Genomic DNA, 11,425 nt, shown 5'->3' on the forward strand with positions numbered 1-11,425 from the left:
TGTTTCCTTACTTTGTGTCATGGCCTCATTTGTTCATCAAAACAATGCTTGCAGAGTTTTTTTAGTTGAAGCTTCCTTCCTTGTCCGGCACATTCTGAGGTGTTCATGTTTCAGAGAAAATATATTGAGAGCTTCCTTAAGGAGATCATCAGCAGATAGCAATTGGGGTGAGGTGCAGACTTCTTTTAATAGCAACAGCAACAAAACTGGTTTTCTTAACCTTATACTGAGTGCGGGTATCAAGAGACTCTCTCATTAGACAAATCCCAAGATTTCATAGGATACAGCCACTTAAAGTGGAAGCATACTGCTGTAACTATATAATATGAAAGGGTCTCTGTTGTCCCCATAAAACCTGTACAACTTGTATGAGTCCTAGCTGCTCATTATTTCCCAGTGCAGCCTATTCTCAATAGTTTTGTTTTAAAAATGTTAGTGGCATGTTTTCAATTGTTTTTAATGTTAGTTGTTCATTTTATTCTAATCTTTTGTATGTTTTTAACTATATTGTATTCATTTTAATTTGTAAACCTCCTTGAGTCCTGTTTTTGGAGGAAATGCAGGGAATACATTATGATGGTGGTGGTGGTGATGGTGGTGTTGGTAGTTCAATTTCTTTCTTTGCCTCAGAAAGCAAAATGTTTTTGGTCTCCCCTGCTGAACCCAGGGTTGTATGCGTGGCTGTTTCTTATATACATGTCCCTGTGATATAATAACCAGCATTGGCAGCTTCCTCATGTAGTCATCAGTTGTAGCCATGGTGTGTACATGCAAACAAACACATCACTGCATGGTGTACGTGCAAATGACTGCAGTACATTGTGCATTTCTATTTATTTAGGTTTTACTTATCTTGGTTTATCCTGTCCTTAAGCTTTGATTGAGTAATCCAGTTCCAAAGTCTGTGATATAGAAAATATTCATTCTCCCATATTGTTTTAATTTTCATAGAGGAAAGTAACACAAGCAGTGCAATATCTGAATCTGCCAGTACTTGTATGGATGGATTTCTACCTGGAGAGAAAGCTGGCTAGTTTACAAAACCTGGACAATGGTACATTCATAGCCATATTCCTATTCCATATCTAACTTGCCTCCCAGCTACCAAATCAGGTGTGGCTGTTGCCAGAGAAAATCCGTTCTACATGAGAAGTTTGCTAAATGAGCTGTAACTGCTAGTTACTTGGTTGTCGTCCCATAAACCTTCAGTGTTCTTTACTTAATGCATAGTACATTTCTCTATAAGGAAAACCGCAATGTTGCTACAGTACTGGCCTCTGGTGGAGTACAAAGATGTTAAACTTTAGGGTAAGAGTCATAGGCTGTTATTCTGAATGGTTTATAGTCCCTTCATTAAGAAATGGTCTCTACAACTTTGGCTCAAGATTTTATATAAAGGGAGCTTGTGCCATCTTATGGGCATGGGATTTACTGCAGTTCTGAATAAAGTAGTAATCAGTGTGGTGTTTGGATGTTGCACTTTGAGGTCATTCAGATGTTGGGTTTTTTTAGCGGAACAATGTGAATAACCTCACTCTTGCATTCTGAGTTTGTTATTCACACTGTGGAACCACATCTCTGCAAGTTCAGTTGCTCACATGTGCCAGCACTTCAATAAACATGGAATCGATGATGCACATGTATTTAATGACGCTTGCCTCCCATGCGATAAAGTCCTAAGTCGACTCAGGGGCACAGTGCCTGCGTGTAGATTTAAAGGGGTTCATATGGATAAAAAGTTGGAGAACCACTGGTCTAGTCCCTCCTGTTGCTCTTGGCTTTTTGGGCATTGCCATTGTAAATTCATAATACACATACAAACACTTTCTTGCTGAGCCAAGAGAGCCCTTGTATAAGGAATGTGTATTCTTCAACATTTCATACGTGTGGCAGAGAAACATCAAAGTGTCATCAAGATGGCAATGGAAATATATGAAGGGCAGACAGGAGATGGTGAAGCAGTTTGCTTTTGTCTAAACCTACTGGGAAATGTAGAACCTCCCCCCTTTCTGCTCTCCCCCCTGCTCAGTTAATTTTGAACGTTTAACTTAGTTTGTAGAAATTGATGTGAGGGGAAAGGGGGGGGGAATGAGTGGAAGAGAGAGAAACTGGGACATTATAAAAGTACTGGGAAAATGGGATAATGGAGGAATATCAGGACTGTCTGTGTCAAATCAAGACAGTGGGAAATAATGGATGGAGATGACTGTCTAGCCAGCTCACACAGAGAAACCAGAAATTTCCTTACTTTAGTGGTGGAACCCTGAGATCTGTCTTTGACCTGGAAACCAAGAGAAGCAAAGTAATTCCTTGCCATTTCAGCTGGTTGCCCGAAGCCAGGTACTCTTTGTTGAAGAAGTGAAGTCCAGGAACACATCTGTTTCATTAACTGAGGTATACCTGTATGTTCTTTTCCACTATGCTCCATCCTTTCTCCTGTTTTGGTAGTTTCTAAAGGTAAAGGTAAAAGTAAAGGTAAGGTTTTCTCCTTTGACTTGATTGTCTAGTCATGTCTGACTGGAGGGAGTGGTGCTCAACTCCATTTCTAAGATAAAGAGTCAGCATTGTCAAAGACAACTTTGTGATCATACGGCCAGCATGACTGCACAGAACACTGTTACCTTCCCATCAAAGTGGAACCTATTTCTCTATTTGTACTTTTACATCCTTTCAAACTGCTAGGTTGGCAGAAGCTGGGACTAGTGATGGGAGCTCCCTCTGTCATGCAGCGCTTGGGTCTTGAACTGCTGATCAGTCACCAAAGATTGCATCTTAACAGCTAAGCCACCTCATTCATAACCTTTAAAATGATAAACATAATGTATTCTACACATTTGAGGTTAATATTAAACAATACTAGATTCCTCCCACCCACCTACACAAATGTAGGTGGAATGTGATGTTGTTTAACATCAAATGTGTAGAATGCATTATGTTTATCATTTTAAAGGTATATATGAGTATGATCTTATGCATATAAATCCTATTATGATCTTTGGGTCTTACACACAAGTAAATATCCAACGAATGCAATGTAAAACACTGACTGCCTAAAACTCAAGATCACCGAGTTAAATGCTGGCTTAGAATCTGGGCTGTGGTTAACTTCCGTCCCCCTCTTCTAATATATCACTCTACCTAGATAACAGAGGGGAAAAAACACTTTAAAATGTAATTTCAATCCTTTTTGAGAAGTTCTCCATGTTTGCATTGCCATACATCTTGCTTCCTCTCTGAATTTTAATTATGTGCTAACATAATCACTGAAGAGAGGTCATGCAAAGTTCAGTCACATTTTACATCCCAGCCTGTTTTATGACATTCAGACTGTCCAGATGACTAAAGGGGCCATACATCACAATAAAGTTTCACAGTAGATATTGCTGATCCAACAGAAGCTATAGGAAACTGTCTTCCTGGCTTCAAAAACAGTCACAAGCCGAGGCTAGCTGCTGTATTATTTTTTAAAGTGGGTTATTAAAACTACTTGACCTGCTGTCACTGAATTTAAGTTGAGGTGGTGACTGCGGCTGCATCTACACTGCAGAAATAATCCAGTGCCACGGCTCACGGGTATGGAATTCTGGGAATTGTAGTTTGTTGAGGTACCAGAGCACCACTCTGATGCCTCAACAAACTACAATTCCCAGAACTCCATAGGACTGAGCCATGACACTTAAAGTGGGGGCAAACTGGATTATTTCTGCAATGTGGATGCAGCTTGTGTGGATGTGCAATGTGGATATAGTGATAGATGATGATGCTTGCTGTTCCACAACATCTTTGGGATCAGATATCCCCCCACTCCAATAAATTCTGTTAGTGATAAATTGTGGATTATTTAGTTACTTCTTGTTCCTTAGATTTCAGACTGAGCAGATGCATTTCTGACTCTTATGTGTTCTTCTTAGGGTGTGTACGTGGTGGCATTGGCACCATCGTGCGCAACAATGATGTCTGTGCAGCGCCATGCCGTTTGGAGGCGCTGCCATGCGTATGTCATCATGGTGGTCCCCATGTGGATAGGGGCAAGCCACGAAGGTGCAGGGAGTGCACAGTGGGGCTCGGGAGTGTGCAGACGCTCCACATTTCCAAGCCCTAAAATCGGCCCCATGCCACCGCAAAGTGATGGTCTGTACCGGGCCTAATTTGACAGACTAACATGGCTATATCTTTGAATTTTATCATGGGAGGGACATGAGAGAGGGCCTTCTCAGTGACTGCCCCTAAACTCTGGATCTCCCTTCCCAAGGAGGCCAGAATGGCCCCTTCCTTGTTGTCCTTCCACCGGCAGGTTATGTAAAACCTTCTTATGCAGGCAGAAAGTTAAACAGAAAAACAGAAAGTTTTTAAAGAATAGGCTGGGGTGTGGTATTAAAGTGTTTTAAACAGTCTTAGCTTTTTAAATGATATTTTATTCTTGAATCCGTGAATAAAAAAATCCATGTATATGGAGAGCTGATTGTATGATATTCTTTACATCCAAGCTGAACAGATAGAGTGAAAGGATGCAGTGTTGCCTAAATCCTTTGCCAGTTGGGAACCATTCTGTTTCTCCATATTCTGACTGACAGTAGCCTCTTTTCTTAAGACTTCTCATCAAGACTATCAAATGTAGTGGCACTCCTATGGTACAGACTGCATAAAATGGTTGAAAAGGCTGCCATACTGTCCACCCGTGGCCTACACAGTGAGCTGGTCCCAGACTTTTGAAAGTGCAACTGGGCTGGTGGAAATGGACATCCCTGTCCTCCTCATGAAGCTCCTCTAGTTCACTTCAGTGAGACATAAAGAGTCAGAGACCTGTTAATAAGAAAGATTATAGTGTCAGGAAACCTGAAGCGATTCCTAAAATCTTATCGTATACAAGCAGAAGTGCATATACCTCCACTCTAAGAACAGGGCCAAGGGATACACTTCAATGCATAGATAACTTTTACATACAGAATATAACTGCAGGCCATTAAGTAGTTCTTAAGTAATACTGTGTTGGATTCCTCCTTTCATTTTTTGGAAATCATGGTCTTACAATGATATCTCATTTTCATGCCCAACACTGTTGATCTATATTAATAAGCTGACACCAAGCAGCTCCATACACCAGTATTAGGCTTCACAAATATTTGTCCAGCTTTTGCTTGAAGCAAAAAGATTAAAAGATTTGAATTGTTTATACAACTGCTGTCTGTTCCAATAAAAGCAAAGGAATTTACAAAAGAATCCCTAAGATACCCTTTCAACTGGACACCCCTTTAGCTCTGGCTGCATGGGATGTATTGGGTTGGATTCAAATTTAGGTGTCTGCAACTGGGCTGGTAGAAATGGATTCCTTTCCCCCAGTCCCCAAAGCAGCCCTATAAATGCTGCATATAATGTTAGGGGATCCGACTGAATGGGATAATCTTGAGGGATTGTAGGAAGGATTTCCCCAGTTAGGTGGATGAACTTCTGCAAGCGGTACATTTCAGCTAGCAGAAGACCTTGAATTGAATCCATTATAAAGCATCAGAGAAATCTGTACTATGAATGCAAGAACAACAAACAACACCCCCCTTCCAATAATATTTCATGCGAAGTAGAATGTAGACCATGTAAGGTGCATTTAGTGCTTGTTCCATTGATTTTACTGGAACCAAAATTCAGGGAGTATCAGTGAAATCCTATGCATGCCTCCCCAGAAGTAAATATCATTAAGGCCAGTGGGATTTATTGTCAAAGCTGTTTGTGTGAGAGTGCAGACTGAGACCATCTCAAATCTATTGCGTCCCTTTGCATATCATAGCTGTGAGTGCCCCAGTTCCTAAGAGTGATGACTGAGATCTACATCAGTGCTACTAGTGCTGGTCAGGGAGCCACTGGTTGCTAGTTGATGGTGAATTTCCAGGAAATAAATAAATGGTTTTAGCCCAGACCATTGTGGGGGAAATCCCCCCTGATCCACCACATACGATAAATTAAGAAACATTCATCTAGATCAATGATGTCCAAACTCTGGCCCTCCAGGTGTTTTGGACTTCAGTTCCCAGAATCCCAGACTATTAGCCAAGGTGGCTGGGATGAAGTCCAAAACATCTGGAGGGCCAGAGTTTGGACATCATTGATCTAGATAGTATGATTTCTACAGCTGTTTCTACAGGGGAGACACATGCTCCAAGCCCTGGTCAGCAGCCTGGCTTCAGCACTGTGGACCAGATGGGGTTTCCAAATAGTTTCCAAAAGCACCCCCATGTACAGAACTTTATAGTAGCCCACAGTGGCATCAATAGGTGAGGGTGTAGTGGTGTGGACCATACCAGGTGACACCCAGAAGAGGGTGTCACCTGGTGGGGTAGTACACCCCAGAGGGGGTGGCGGACAGCTGCCTTTTGAGTCTCACATGGTCATGGCCATGCAGGACTTGGAAGGCTGGGGGGGAGGAGGCTACCTTCTGTGTCCGACACGGCATGGCCATGTGGGACTCAGAAGGCCAGAGGAAGGTGGCAGCTTCCTTCCAGGTCCTATGTGGCCATGCCCACATTGGACTTGGAAGGCTGGGAGAGGAGGACGCTGCCTTCTGGGTCCCACGTTGCCTTGGGAAGGCTGAGCATGTCCCCCACCTTGCTGTTGCAGCACCATTTTAAGCCCCTTTGCTCCCACCTTCAGAAGCCCCACCCCCTGGACCAGGTGACACATCAGTCAGGTACACCACTGGTAGTCCAGATAGGATCTGGACTAAGATATGTGATCCAAGATATGTGTCACTATAGACAGCTCTAACTTCTCAAGGAATGGGTGCAGCTGGCACACTAGTTTGAACTGTACAAATGTACTTCTGGTCACTGCTGAAACCTGGGCATCCAGGCTCAGATCTGAATCCAGGAGCACACCCAAGCTATGAACCTGAGACTTCAGGGGGAGTATAATCCCATCCAGTACATGCTGATGGTGTTACACTCCCCTGGTTTGCTTTCCAATTGACCAAGAGCACCTCTGCCATGTTTGGGTTAAATTTCAAATTGTTCACCTTCATCCAGTCCATTAGTGATATGAGACACTGGTTTAGTATAGAAACTACATGGAATTTGACATGAAGGAAAAACAGAGTTGTGTAATATCAGAGTACTGATGACAGTTGAGACTGAAGTAAGAAAGCACATGCTTTCTTGATGATCATGCATGCAGTAGGTGTAATTTTAAAGATGGATGGATAGGGCAATTTTTGATAGTCCTTCCCACCCAACCTAGCAGCCTGTTTAGAGCTCAGGTTCCCATCAGCTCCAGCCAGAATGGCCAATGGTAAGGATTTATGGGAGCTGAACTCCAAAACAGAAGAGTGGTACCATACTGAGCAAGGCTGTTTCATAGGGTGTCAAAATAACTGAGACCAATTCTAATTCTCTCTGTGTCACTTATGGTTTTAAGCCTCTACAATTCTCCTTCTCACCCAAAGGCTATCCCTTTGTAATCATTCATATATGACTCCGTGTCAGCTGATTCATATCTGAAGAGGATGTTTAGTAAGGCAACATTTTCCAAGGGTAAACCTGCTACTGATTAGGTGAAAAACAATGCCACTGACCTTCAGTTAATGCTGAAGTAAACATTGTCACACACTACTGAAAAAAAGGACAAGAGAGGGGCTGGTATCACTTCTTTTACTGTTTGCTTTTATAGTGGGCCCACTGTATTGGTAGGCTTCCAATCTGTGCTTTTGATCACTTACAGATCACGGGTGTGAGCATTCACATTGTTGCCAATCAGGGGCATCACTAGGGGGGTATATGGGGTACGGACCGCACCAGCTGATACCCTAGGGGTGTGTGACATCACTGTTCCCCAAACATCTGCCCTTTGGCAGAAATGGACTGGGGTGTTCACTTGTGCCTCTTTACAACACTGAAGAGATAGTGTGAGTGGGGCAAGACTCAGTGAGAGGAAAAAGGAGAGGGCCTATATTTTTTTTAAAAAATCTTATTTTTTAATTTATAATTTTTAATTTTTTCTTTAAAAACATCACATCTTAAGAAATGTTCACTTTAACTACATCAAACTATGTACATGTAAATACCTTTAGGCTGTGCATATGATATTGTAATTTAAAGATATAATTTTAATTTTGTTAGTTGTTTCTTTCAATACTATTACCATTACATTCAGGACATGGTGACTTAGTGGTTAAGATGCCAGTTCTGACGATTGTAAGGCTGGAAGTTTGGCAGGTCAAAGCACAAGTGCTACATGATGAAGTGAGCTCCAATCACTAGTCCCAGCTTCTGCCAACCTAGTACAGTAGTTTAAAAGCATATAAAAGTGTAAGTAGACAAATAGGTAGGAAGGTAACAGCATTCTGTGCAGTCATGCTGGCCACATGACTATTGGATCCCTCTTTGGGCAACGCTGGCTCTTTAGTAACAGAAATGACCACCACCCTCTACAGTCAGTTATGATTAGATATACATGTCAAGGGCCCTTATCTTTACCATTACAGTGATGGTAATGTTACAATTTATGAGTAACTTTAGTACAAAAACCTTACTAAGGATTCTGCATGGTGTGGTATGGAAGGAGGTCAATAGAGGGGTGACACCATGAGTTACCACACTGGGTGACATCAACCCTTGTGATGCCACTGCTGCCAATGAATAATATGGGCTATGATCGTTCATGCTATTCAGGTACTACAGTGGGCCCTTCCTATCATGGGGTATCCGTTCTGGACCCCCTGCATATGGGAAAAACACGTACATTCAAATCTCATTGGTTTATATGGCAGCACGCTCCTGTGACACACACACCATTTTGTCCTCATAAGCTCAAATCTACATATGGCAAGCCCACATATGGCACATGCACACTGTTTTATGAAAACTACCTAGAGCCAGCATAGTGTAGTGGTTTGAGCATTGGACTATGACTCTAGTGACTAGGATTCAAGCCCCCACTCTGTCATAGAAACCTACTTGGTGACCTTGGGCAGGTCATACTGTCTTACCTCAGAGGAAGGCAAAGGTGGACCCCTTCAGAATAAATCCTGCCATGAAAACCCCATGATAAGGTCACCTTAGGGTCTCCATAAGTGGGTTTCCATGATCAAGGGGGGATTTGAACCCTAGTCTCCTAGAGTCTGAGTCCAACACTCAAATCACTACACCACACTGGCTCTCAAAGTTATTAACATCAAACCTAAACTTATTAACTCAACCTAAATTAACATCAAAATCAATACAACATGAACAAGTGATGATAAAACATCATTAGACAAAATACAATGAATTATGAGTAAATATTGAAAATAGAATTATGGGAAAATATACTGGACTGAAATTTATAAGAAGAGGAGTTACAAATATATATTGTTTTATATTTCTTTAGGAAAGTCAGAGAAGCCTCTAAAAGTTGGCAACCAAGTGGTTAGCCATTAACGTAGAATAATCATTTGACATCCAGCCATTACTCTTTGTCTCTCTTGCCATGATGTCAAACCACTATCTCGGTGCTTGCAAAAATGATTGCTAATGTGTGTCCCATAAGCTTAAATCCATTCTCTGGAGTTCAGAAGAAGGCATGGAAAGAAGGAACATTTTCCATCTTTAAAGGCTGGTGCTTGCCCTTTTGCTCCAGTGACTAATTGTTCTTTAGGGACAAATAGTCAAACATAAAGAGCCAGCTCTTGGTGCCAATCAATATCTTTAATGAGAAATCTCTGTACACGGGGTGAAATATATGCCAAATTTTTTCCAACCAGAAGGTAGTATTTCCCTGTGGAGTATTCGCAGAATCCATTTCAGCTGGATAGACTAGACAAAATAATCATCAGTGATTCTCCCCTGTGTTAAGAACATTAACCAAGGAAAGCTGCCCTCCATATACAGATTTGCCAGGAGAATGTGATGGGAGGGAGAGAAAAGATTTTTGTGCCTATAGGAAGAGAACTTGGGGGTATGTCCCTAGACTGATCCTCAAAGCAGTATAATTAATGACTCTGGAGAGTTTGAGAAAGTGAGAAGGTGCTTTGAAAGGGTATTCTAAAGTTCTAAGAGGGGTATATCCCAGCACATGAAATTTCAAATCCATTTAAATATTCACTACTTAGTAACCCTAGCCTCTGTTCAAAGGAAAGTGTCTTAAAATCCCAGTAATTTCATCTGTCTGGGAAATTTATCACTCTGATCTGTTACTGCTGTGACGAGGCTGGGCTAGTGCAAAATGGGTTTCTGAAAAAGTAAGGGAGAGAAGGAAAAATCCTGGATGGAGACAAAGAATAAACTGAGAGAACAGAGCAATTACTTATCTGTCACAAAGTACTTTCTCTAATCTTTTTCTCACTTAATTGGAGTAAGCAAAAAACCTTGTGGTTTTGGATATATTTCGCCCAGCAGAACCTTGGCATTCCAGATGTTTTGGACTTTAAGTGGCAGAAGTCCCAGTCAATGGTAAGAGTTTATAGGAACTATAGTAGAAAATGTCAGAAAGGCCAAAGATCCCTCTGGTCTTGCCCTACTTGATATCCCCTTTCAGTTATGCTTAATCACCTGGGACCTTTTCATTAGCTGTGAACTAAGGATCCCTTCCAAGGAAATAAGCTTGCATATAAAATTTGCTGCTGTTTCTGGTAAGCCCCCAGAGTAAAATTCTTGGACAAGACATTCTTGTGGACTCAACTGAAACTACCAGTCATGTTTACCTGTATTTGAAATTTTAAAACTTTGAATTCTTTCCCATCCTGCTTAAGAAGAAATTAACTTTTTAATAAGTTCCTACCAAAAAATTATCCATTGGAAATGAATAATATTCTCATAAGTAAAATTCTCTAAGCACAATGGCACCATTCTGCTGGTATTTCCTCAGCAATTGGTACTGAAAGGCATTTTTCCTCAGTTGCTGGTTTTAATATATGGCCACCATGAATAGTACTAACCCTAAGTGTCTTTGCAAAATGGAGGCAAATGATGAAAAGATCTGTTCTTATGACATGTATATGCCAGTGTGTGGATCTATATCTGTATATCTATCTTAAATATTAAAAGCTACCATGAATCTATACATTAATCAATTGTTCAGATTTAAAAAACACACAGTCCAAACTCTGCATATTAAAGAAGAAGCATTTTTACTGTGTAAGAAATTATACTGATGTATTACCCTTTGTCTGGAGGAAAGAAATGAAAAACACAAATTCACTGACCACTGAAGAAGACCATGGATTGAAACACATCTGGCCTCTACTTGAATGAGCTTTGGCCTTCTAATTTCCTTCTACTATTGATTTATGCCTTATGGACCTTCATTTGTTCTGCTATTTGTAAGTTTTGACTATATATTTTTAAAATGTGAACAACTGATTGCTTTATAGATTTATGATATCATTTAATATTTGTTACACATACTATACTTATACATACTTATACACACACACTCTCTCTCTCTCTCAATGTTTGTTTACTAT

The sequence above is a fragment of the Sceloporus occidentalis genome, unplaced genomic scaffold, assembly GCF_023333645.1.
Source record: "Sceloporus occidentalis isolate IW3139 unplaced genomic scaffold, rSceOcc1.0.p SCAF_7, whole genome shotgun sequence".
Taxonomy (NCBI): Eukaryota; Metazoa; Chordata; class Lepidosauria; order Squamata; family Phrynosomatidae; genus Sceloporus; species Sceloporus occidentalis.